We start from the raw sequence: 12,061 nt of genomic DNA on the forward strand, positions 1-12,061 counted from the left end.
GTGGTCTCCTATTGTGTAGGCTGCTGTGCAGGTTGGAAATTATTATGTATCCCATAAAAACCACATTTCAATCCTTGTGGAGGCAGCCATTTCTTTTCATCCTGATTCAATAATGTAGGTTGGCAACTTTTGATTAGATTATGCCCATGGAAATGTTACTCACCCAATTGTGGGCCCCTGCCCTTCCAACTGTTCTAGTTTGCTAGCTGCTATACCAGAAACGGAACAGCTTTTAAAATCGGGAACTTAGTAAGTTGTTAGTTTACAGTTCTAAGTAGTTCTGAGGCTGTGAAATTGCCCAAATTAAAACAAGTCTATAGAAGTGTCCAATCTAAGGCATCCAGTAAAAGATACCTTGGTTCAAGAAGGCCAGTGACATTCAGTGTTTCTCTCTCCGCTGGAAGGGCACGTGGTGAACATGAACATGGCGGCGTCTGCCGGCTTTCTCTCCAGGCCTCTTGCTTCATGAAGCTCCCCGGGAGGTGTTTTCCTTCTTCCTCTCCAAAGGTCACTGGCTGGTGGGCTCTGTGGTTCTCTCGTCCTTCTGTCGTGGCTCTTTGGATCTCTCCTTGCTCTCAAGACCATCTCTCTCCAAAATGATGTCTGCTCTTTTATAGGATTCCAGTAAACCAGTCATGACCCACATAGAATGGGTGGACACACGTCTCCATCTGGTCAAGTTTAATCCCCACAGTTGATTGAGTCACATCTCCATGGAGATAACCTGATCAAGTTTCCAACCTGTACTACTGAGTAGGGATTAGAAGAAAGCGTTGCTCCCACATAATTGATTCGGATTAATACGTGGCTTTTTTAGGGTATGTAAATCCTCTCACAGGCACACCAACTAAATTTGATTATTGGTTTTTCTATCTCTGCAAAGTAAATTGTTGGGATTTTAACTGGTATTGCATTGAATCTATAAATAAATTTGGGCAGAATGAAATCTGAATCATATTTAGTCTTCCAATCCATGAACATAGAATGCCCTTTTTATTTAGTTCTGCCATAGTTTCTTTTAGCAATCTCTTATATTTTTCTGTGTATAGGTCTTTTATGCCCTTGGTTAAATATATTCCTAAATATTTTGGGGTGTTTTGTTCTTTTGTAAGTGGGATTTTTTTTCTTTCATCCTCAGATTGCTCATTGCTGGTGTATAAAAATACAACTGATTTTTGCATGTTAATCTTTGTTTTAGTTTGCTAAGATGCCAGAATGCAATACACCAGAAATGGGATGGCTTTTAAAAAGGGAATTTATTAAGCTGAAAGTTTCCAGTTCTGAGGCCATAATGATGTCCAAATTAAGTCACCAATAAGAGGTTACCTTCACGCAAGAAAGGCTGATGCCATCTGAAGCAGTTCTGTCAGCTAGAAAGTAGCTCATGTGGCTAGTTTCTGCTGGGGTCTCCGGCTTATGGACACCTCTCTCAGCTGGGAAGGCACACAACGACATCTGCTAGCTTTCTCTCCTCATTTCATAAGACTTCACTGGGGTACCTTCCTTCTGCATCTCCAAAGGTCTCTGACTGTGTGGGCTCTGTTGGTTCTGAAGCTTTTCCAAAATTGTCCCCTGTTAAAGGGCTCCAGTAAGCAACTCCGTCTTGAATGGGTGGAGACACATCTCCATGGAAACCACCTAATCAAAAGTTACACCCACGGTTGGATGGGTCACATCTCCATGGAAACAATAAAGATCCCACCCAGAAAAATCAATCAGGATTAAAGAGCATGGCTTTCCTGGGTGTACACAACAGTTCGAAATGGGCACAATGTCATATCCTGCCACTTTGCTGTACTTGCTTATTAGCTCTAGTAGCATCACTGTAGATTGTTTTTGGATTTTCTACATATGGGATCATGTCATTTGCAAACAGTGAAAGTTGTACTTCTTCATTTGCAACCAGGATGCCTTTCATTTCTTTCTCTTCCCTCACTGCTCTGGCTGGAACTTCCAGCACGAGCTGAATAGCAGTGGTGACACTGGGAATGTTTGCCTTGCTGCTGCTCTCAGAGGGAAAGCTTTCAGGATTTCCCCACTGAGGATGATGTTAGCTGTGGGTTTTGAATATTTTCCCTTTATCATGCTGAGGAAATTCCTTTCTATTCCTACTCTTTGAAGTGTTTTCTTTAAGAACAGATGCTGAATTTTGTCAAATGCCTTTTCTGCATCAATCAAGATGATCATGTGGGTTTTCCTCTTTAATTTATTGATGTGGTGTATAACTTATTTTCTTGTGATGAACCAGACTTGCGTGCCTGGAATAAAACTCACTTGGTCATGGTGTATAATTTCTTTTTAATGTGCTGTTAGATTTGATTTGCAAGCATTTTATTGAGGATTTTTGCCCCTATATTCATTAAAGGGATTGATCTGTCATTTTCTTTTCTTGTAGTATCTTTGTTTGGCTTTGGTATTATGATGATGTTGGTATTATGATGATAGTATGAGTTAGGTAGTATGCTGATTTGAATCTGTTATGTATCCCAGAAAGCCATGTTTTAATACTGATCCAATCTTGTGGGAGCAGCTGTTTCTTTGAATTCCAATTCAATATTGTAGGGTGGAAACTTTAGATTATCTCCGTGGAGATATGATATGCTTAATTGTGGGTGTGACCTTTGGATTAGATGGAGATATGACTCCATCCACTCCAAGTGGGTCTTCAGTAGTTTGCTGGAATACTTTAAAGAGGAAGCATCTTGGAGAGAGCCAGAGCTGACAGAGAGAGCAGATGTAGATGCTTGGAGAACAGTTGCTTCACAGAACAGACACATGATGTCTGGAGATTCTTGGAGCCCATTCCCATGAGATGTTAAGCAAGCTAGGACCTGGAGAGAGCCAAGAGAAGAAAAGAGATGAAAGCCAGCCCAGAGAAGCAAAGTGAGGAACCCCCACAGGAGCAGAGGCTGAAAGCAACAGAGCCCAGGAGCAAGGGACCAGCAGATGCCAGCATGTGACTACTCAGACGACAAAGGCGTTTCTGGACCATCAGCCTTCCTTGAATTAAGGTATCTGTCTCTGGATGCCTTAGTTTAGACATTTTCATAGGCTTAGAACTGTTAACTTGTAACTTAGTAAATTCCCTTTTTAAAGCCATTCCATTCCTGGCATATTGCATTCCAGCAGCTTAACAAAGTAACACAGGTAGCTTTGCCTCCTCTTCAAATTTCTGAAGCATTTGAGCAGGATTGGTACAAATTCTTTCTTGAATGCTTGGTAGAATTCACATGTGAAGCCATCTGTTCCTGGACTTTTCTTTAGGGGGTATGTTGGTGACTAATTCAATCTTTTTACTTGTCATTGGTTTGTTGAAGTCTTCTGTTTCTTCTTGCGTCAATGTAATTGTTAATTCTTTTCTAGGAAGTTGTCCATTTCATTTAAGTTGGTGAGTTTATAGTGGTTTATACTATCCTCTCATTATCGCCTTTTTTTCTGCAGGGTCAATGGTTATGTTCCCCTCCTGTTACTTACTTTATTTATTTATATCTTCTCTCTTTTTTTTCTTTATCAGCCTAGCTAAGGGTTCATTGATCCTATTGATTTTCTTAAAGTACAAGCTTCTGGTTTTGCTGAGTCTCTCTATTGTTTTCATGTTCTCAATTTCATTTGTTTATACTCTACTCTCATTTCTTTCCCTCTGTTTCCTTTGGGACTGTTCTTTTACTAGTTCCTCCAAAAAAGCAGTTAGTTTCTTGATTTTTGTTCTTTTTTCTATTTTAATATAAGCATTTAGGGCAATAAATTTCCTTTTCAGCACTTCCTTCACTGCATTCTCCAAGTTTTCATATATGGAAACTTTATTTTGTCTCATTTCTCTCTTTCCCATTTTGGTCAGAAGGCTTTCTCAATCCCATGATGCTGGGTCCTGGCCCATCCTGGGAGGTCTTTTCCACGTGGCCAGGAAGATTTTACACCCCTGGGAGTCAAGTCCCGCCTAGTGGGGAGGACAATAAATTCATATGCCAAGTTGGCTGAGGGAGAGAGGCCACATCTGAGCAATAAAAGAGATTCTCTTGGGGGCTTCTCTTAGGTATATTGTAAGTAGGCTTAACTTCTCCTTTATAGGAATAAGTTTCATAGGGGTGAACCCCAAGATTGAGATCTCAGCTTATGGAATTGGTTGTCCCCACTTCTTATTAGAATATCAGAAATTCCCCAGATGAGGAAGTTGATTGTAAATACTTTTCTATTCTCTTCCCACATTAGTCTGGGATGTACCAGGGAACCACACTAACCTGTACAAACCAATAAGATCACATGTCCTATTCGAGATTCCATGTAATTATGATGTTCAACTAAACTGACAACACAAACTAAATTAGGTAATACGCTACCCAATTTTGAAAAATTTTGAACCAAATAAACATCTCTCCTTTTGGTCTCACACGGAAGTTGAAGTTTTAAAATATGGACCATGTCATCCTTTACCCTGTATCCTGGGTTACCTTAGTCCTATCCAGATCAACTTTAACTCATATCTCTAGTCAAAGTCTGATCACTTTTTCAGCATTTTAAACAGTTTCTGTATGTGGTACTGCTGACTTTCATAGCTTCGGTGCTGTGACTCAGACTCTCAGGTGTCATATAAATACCTAAAGTTTCAGGGAATGACCAGGTTACACACAAACAGCTCGGTATCTCAGAATGTATGATTAACAGTTGTAACTCCCGAATATGTGAGCCTACTGTAAAAGCTTACCATCTTGAACCCTTTACAATAGGCCCCAACCTGATAACCCACGCCCTCAGCTTCAGTTCACCAAGTTTTTATATTATAGTTAGTCCATATGGGTAAGGCATGATAATATTTGTCTTTTTGTTACTACTTCGTTCGGCATACTGTCCTTATGGTTCATTCACCTAGTTGCATGTCTCACAGCCTCATTCCTTCCTGCAGTTGCTCAATGGTCCATTGTGTGTACACACCCCTGCTCCCCTTTCCAGTCCTCAGTGCTCCATTGTGAATCATGAACACGGCTACCATAACCTCCAGTGTCCAATGTCCATCCCTGTCCCCAGTCTCAGTTCCTCCAGCAACATATCCAGCAACAGGGTTGCAGTGTCGTACGGCAGCCCACCCCGAGCCTCCTGTGGAACCACCACACTGCCCTCCAAGGGCTGCACCTCTCAGCTTCCTTACCGACAGTGAACAGGTACAGCTCTTTCTGTGCATTCTCTCTAACACTTGTTTGCCTCTGCTCATTCCTAAAGAGTTTTATTCACACATCATACAATCCCACCTCAGTAAATAGACATGCCTTCACCTCCATACTCTATCTGAAGACATTTCCTCTCCTTCTGCAAAGATTCCATACCTCTCCCCCATATCCCACACTTGTTGACATTTAGTTTTGGCGAAATGCCTTTGTTACATTCGGTGAAAGCACATCACCATGTTACTGTTGACTATAGACCCTAGATTGCATTGATTGTGCTTTTTCTTGTATACCATCCCATTTCAACACCTTGCAAAGTTGACATTCCTTTGTTCTCCTTCATGCAAAAGCATTCTTATATTTGTACGTTTAATCACCATCATGTCCACTCTGAGCATTCCTAAGTTATACCATCTCAGTCTTTGTCCTCTATCTTTCCTTCTGGTTTCATACATGACCCAGCCCTTCTCCCTCAATCATGCTCACATTCGGCTTCATTCAGTGTATGTTTATTATTGTGCTACCATCAGGTATTGTTGTGCTGTCCATTTCTAAATCTTTACAAGCAGTCCTATTACACAATCTATATTCCTTCAACACCAAATGCCCAATCTCTACCCTATTTCTATCTCCTGATAGTGTGTTCTTAACTTTAATTTTCAAAAAGCACTCATTAATGTTAGTTCATATTAGTGAGACCATTCAGTATTTACCCTTTTGTTTCTGGCTAATTTCACTCAGCATAATGTCCTCAAGGTTCATCCACGTTGTTATATGCTTCATTACTTTATTCTGTCTTACAGCCGCATAATATTCCATCATAGGTATATACCACAGCTTGTTTAACCACCGATCTATTGCTTATCCAACAGTGGATAAATGTGCCTCTTTCTCCACATCCTCTCTAGCACTTGTTGTTTTCTTTTTTTTTTTATAATGGCTATTCTGGTGGGTGGGAGATGATATCTCATTTTGGTTTTGATTTTCATTTCCATAACAGCCAGTGAAGTTGAGCATCTTTTCATGTGCCTTTTAGCCTTTTGTATTTTCTCTTCTGCAAAGTGTCTGTTCGTGTCTTTTGCTCATTTATTAATTGAGTTGCTTGCCTTTCTGTTGTTCAGTTGTAGAATCTCTCTATATGTTCTATATTGTCTCCCATTATGTAGGCTGCCTTTTAAATTTCCTGATAAAGTTCTTTGATGCACCAAAGTGTTTAATGTATTTTTTTATTGCTTGTGTTTTGGGTGTAAGATCTAGGAAACCACCTCCTATCACAAGACTTATAAGGTATTTCCCTGTGTTTTCTTCTAAAAGTTTTATGGTCTTAACTCTAATGTTTAGGCCTTTGATCCATTTTGAGTAAATTTTTATATAGAGTCTGAGATATGGATCCTCTTTCATTCTTTTGCCTATAGGATAACCAGTTCTCAGACACCGTTTATTGAAGAGGCTGCTCTGTCATAGGTGGGATGGCTTGGCTGTCTTATCAAAGATCAATTGTCCATAGATGAGACGGTCTATATCAACACTCTGTTTGAGTCCATTGGTCAGTACATCTATCTTTGTGCTAGGACCATGCTGTTTTGACCACTGTAGCTTAGTAATATACTTTAAAGTTAGGTAGTGTGAGACCTCCCGCTTCATTTTCCTTTCTCAAGATATTTTTAGCTATCCCTGTGCTTCCAAATAAATTTGGTTATTGATTTTTCTATTTCTGCAAAGAAAGTTGTTGGGATTTTAATGGTATTGCATTGAATCTATAAATCAATTTGGTTAGAATTGACATCTTAACTATATTTAGTGTTCTAATCCGTGAATACCATATGCCCTTCCATTTATTAGGACTTCCATGGATTCTTTTTAGCAATTTATTGTAGTGTTCTGTGTATAGGTCTCTTGTATCCTTAGTTAAATTTATTCCTAAATATTTGGTTCTTTTGCTGCTATTGTAAATAGAATTTTTTTTCTTGATTTCCTCCTCAGATTGCTTATTACTAGTGTATAAGAAAACTACTGATCTTTGGATGTTGATCTTGTACCCTGCTACTTTGCTGTACTCATTTATAAGCTCTGGTATTTTTGCTGTAGATTTTTCAGGATTTTTAACATATAGTATCATGTCATCTGCAAACAGTGAAAGTTTTACTTCTTACTTTCTAATTTGGGTGTCCTTTACTTCTTTTTCTTCCCTAATTGCTCTGGCTAGAACTTCCAGCACAATATTGAATAACAGTGGTGACAGTGGGCATCCTTGTCTTGTTCCTGATCTTAGAGGGAAAGCTTTCAGTCTTTCCCCATTGAGGATGATGTTAGGTGTGGGCTTTTCATATATTCTCTTTATCATGTTCAGGAAGTTTCCTTCCAGTTCTAACTTTTGAAGTGTTTTCATTAAGAATGGATGCTGAATTTTGTCCAATGCCTTTTCTGCATCAATCAAAATGATCATGTGGTTTTTTCCGCTTTGACTTATTGATACAGTGTATCACACTAACTGATTTGTTCATATGGTGTATTACATTATTGATTTTCTTATGTTAAACCATCCTTGAATACTTAGAATAAATTCCATTTGGTCATGGTGTATAATTTTTTAATGTGCTGCTGGATTCCATTTGCAAGTATTTTGTTGAGGATTTTTGCATCTATATTCATTAGCGATATTGGTCTGTAATTTTCTTTTCTTATAGTATCTTTCTAGTCTGACTTTTTTATTAGGGTGATGTTGGCTTCATAGAACATAGTTCTATGCAGTTCACAGTTCTAATCTGCTAGCCGCTGGAATGCAATATACCCGAAACAGAATGGCTTTTAAAAAGGGTAATTTAATAAGTTGCTAGTTTACAGCCAAGAAAGTGTCCCAATTAAAACAAGTCTATAGAAATGTCCAATGTAAGGCATCCAGGGAAAGATACTTTAGTTCAAGAAGGCCGAAGAAGTTCAGGTTTTCTCTCTCAAGTGAGATGGCAAATCGTGAACATAGTCACAGTTTCTCTCTCAGCTGGAAGGGCATATGGCGAGCACGGCATCATCAGGTAGTTTTCTCTCCTGCCTTCCTGCTTCATGAAGCTCCCCAGGAGGCGTTTTCCTTCTTCATCTCCAAAGATCGCTGGCTGTGGACTCTCTACTTCATGGTGCTGCAGCATTCTCTGCTCTCTCCAAATCTCCTTCATTCTCCAAAATGTTTCCTTTTTTATAGGACCCCAGAAGCTTATCAAGACCCACCCAAATGGGTGGAGACATGTCGTCACCTAATCCAGCTTAACAACCACTCTTGATTAAATCACATCTCCAGGGAGATGATCTCATTACAGGTTCAAACATACGCTATTGAATAGGGATTATTCTGCCTTTATGAAATGGGATTTTGATTAAAACTTGGCTTTTAAGGAGACATACATCCTTTCAAACCAGCACAATGAGTTAGGTGGCTTTCCCTCCTCTTCAATTTTTTGAAAAGTTTAAGAAGAGTTGGTATTGATTCTTTCTTGAATGCTTGATAAATTCACATGTGAAGCAATCTTGCCCTGGATTTTTCTTTTCTGGGAGCACTTGATGACTGATTCAACCTTTTTCTTGTGATTAGTGTGTTGAGGTCGTCTGTTTCCTCATGAGTCAATGTTGATAGTTCTTGCCTTTCTAGGAAGTTGTCATTTCATCTCCATTGTCTAGCTTATTAGCATATAGATGCTCATAGTATCTTCTCATCACCTCCTTTATTTCTGCAGAGTTAGTGGTTATGTCTCCTTTTCCATTTCTGATTTTATTTATTTGCCCCAACTCTATTTGTTTGTTTTATGTCAACCTAGATAAGGGTTCATCAATTTGTTGATTTTTCTCAAAGAACCAACTTCCGGTTTTATTGATTTGTTTTTGTTTTCATGTTCTCAATTTCACTTATTCCTGTCTAATCTTCACTGTTTCTTTCCTTTTGTTTGCTTTGGAGTTAGTTTGCTATTCTTCCTCTTGTTCATACAAGTGAACAGTTAATTCCTAGATTTTGCTCTTTATTTCTTTTTAAATATAGGCATGTAAGGCAACAGATTTCCCTCTTAGCACTGCCTTTGCTGCTTCCCATAAATTTTGATATGTTTTCTTTTCATTTGCCTTGAGATATTTACTGATTTCTCCTGCAATTTCTTCCTTGACCCACTGATTGTTTAAGAGTGTGTTATTTAGCCTCCATATAATTGTGAAATTTCTGGTCCTCTGCCTGTTCTTGATTTTCAACTTCATTCCTTTATGATCTGAGAAAGTGTTTTTTATGATTTCAAACTTTTTTAATTTATTGGGACTTGTTTTGTGACTCAGCATATGGTCTGTCCTTGAGAATGATCCATGAGCATTTGAGAAAAATGTGTATCCTGCTGTTGTGAAGTGAATGTTCTGGAAATGGCTGTTAAGTCTAGTTCACTTATTGTGTTAACTCACATTCCCTGTTTCTTTATTGATCCTCTGTATACATGTTCTATCCATTGATGAGAGCCGGGAATTGATGTCTCCAACTATTATGGTAGAGATGTCTATTTCTCCCTTCAGTGTTGTCAATATTTACTTCATGTACTTTGGAGCACTCAGGTTCAGAGAATAAATATTTATAATTGTTTTGTCTTATTATTGAATTGTTCCTTTTATTAATACATAGTGGCCCACCCCATCTTATTCTTTTTATATGCATTTTTCTTTCATGAATCTTTTCATATACATTATTACCTCTTATATGAATTTCCCTCAAATGTAATTTTCATTAAAATATAGTTTTTACTAATCCTGAAAGGGGAGTAATCTTTACTCAGAGAAAGCAGACAGGAGTGAGGGACTCAGGGCAGAAAGTACAGGAGTAAAGAGCCAGCAAGGAAGCAGCGTCCATAAATTCAGCGAGGCGAGGGTGTATTTCTTTGGCGTGTCTCTAAGTCTGCAGAGCACATGTTGCCAAGAGTTTTCCTTCTCTAAATCTTTGCTCGGTTTCACTGGTCCCTCAGTGTGCTTGTCATTCCACTGGTACTAGAGGGTCCCCCAGGTTGAGCATCTTCATTTGTGTCCAGTGGTAGCTACATTCCTGAAACTGTTCCTTGATTCTTTCCTTTATATTTACTTATGTATGTATTTTTTCATTTTTGTTAACAATTTTTATTTTTTCTGATTTCTATACACTTATGGTGCAAATTTCAGAGAAGACTGTATTAGCTGTATGCATTTAATGTTTGATTTTTTATTGCCATTTTATATGTATGAGTATACTTTTTACTTTTTATTTTAAAAGATCTTTTTACATATATAATCTCCACATCTGCGGACACACATGCAAAATCAGAGTTACCCTCCGCCTGCATGGACCAGTCATCTAGGCCAAAATCATCAGCTTGATCCACCTGCTCTGATCATTTTCCTTTATCCTCGAACATTTTTTTTTCTTGTGCAATTTTTTTTTTATTAAGAAATCTTCACACACACAGAGTCCATACATGGTGTGCAATCAGTGGCTCACAGTATCATCACATAGTTGTGTATTTATCACGATGATCATTTTTAGAACATTTGCATCACTCCAGAAAAAGAAATAAAAGATGAAAGAAAAAACCCACACATCCCGTACCCCTTACCTCTCCCTCTCATTGACCATTAGTATTTCCATCTATCCAATTTATTTTATAATCCCACCCATTATTAATTGATTTATTTACCCTTATTTATTTACTCATCTAGTCCATACCGTGGGTAATAGGAGCATTAGACACAAGGCTTTCACAACCACACAGCCACACTGTAAAAGCTATAAAGTTACACAATCATCTTCAAGACTCAAGGCTACTGGAACACAGCTCTACAGTTTCAGGCACTTCCCTCCAGCCACTCCAATACACCATAAACTAAAAAGGGATATCTGTATAATGCATAAGAATAACCTCCAGGATAACCTCTCAACTCTGTTTGAGATCTATCAGCCACTGACACTTTATTTCGTCTCATTTCTCTCTTCCCCCTTTTGGTCAAGAAGGTTTTGTCAGTCCCATGATGCCGGGTCCAGGCTCATCCTGGGCGTCCTGTGTCAGTCCCATGATGCCGGGTCCCGACTCATCCCTGGGCATCCTGTGTCAGTCCCATGATGCCGGGTCCAGGCTCATCCTGGGCGTCCTGTGTCAGTCCCATGATGCCGGGTCCAGGCTCATCCTGGGCGTCCTGTGTCAGTCCCATGATGCCGGGTCCAGGCTCATCCCTGGGCGTCCTGTGTCAGTCCCATGATGCCGGGTCCAGGCTCATCCTGGGCGTCCTGTGTCAGTCCCATGATGCCGGGTCCAGGCTCATCCCTGGGCGTCCTGTGTCAGTCCCATGATGCCGGGTCCCGGCTCATCCTGGGCGTCCTGTGTCAGTCCCATGATGCTGGGTCCAGGCTCATCCTGGGCGTCCTGTGTCAGTCCCATGATGCTGGGTCCAGGCTCATCCTGGGAGTCCTGTGTCAGTCCCATGATGCTGGGTCCAGGCTCATCCTGGGCGTCCTGTGTCAGTCCCATGATGCTGGGTCCAGGCTCATCCCTGGGCGTCCTGTGTCAGTCCCATGATGCCGGGTCCAGGCTCATCCCTGGGCATCCTGTGTCAGTCCCATGATGCCGGGTCCCGGCTCATCCCTGGGCGTCCTGTCCCACATTGCCAGGGGGATTTACACCCCTGGGAGTCATGTCCGTGGGGCGGGGCGGGGAGGCTGTGAGTTCACCTGCTGAGTTGGCTTAGAGAGAGAGAGGCCACATCTGAGTAACAAAAGAGGTTCTCTGGGAGTGACTCTTTGGCCTAATTTTAAGTAGGCTTAGCCTCTACTTGGCAGAAGTTTCATATGAACAAACCCCAGGACTGAGGGCTCAGCCTATTGATTTGGTTGTCGCCACTGCTTGCGAGAATATCAGAAACTC

This window comes from Tamandua tetradactyla, chromosome 20 (assembly GCF_023851605.1).
Source record: "Tamandua tetradactyla isolate mTamTet1 chromosome 20, mTamTet1.pri, whole genome shotgun sequence".
Classification (NCBI taxonomy): domain Eukaryota; kingdom Metazoa; phylum Chordata; class Mammalia; order Pilosa; family Myrmecophagidae; genus Tamandua; species Tamandua tetradactyla.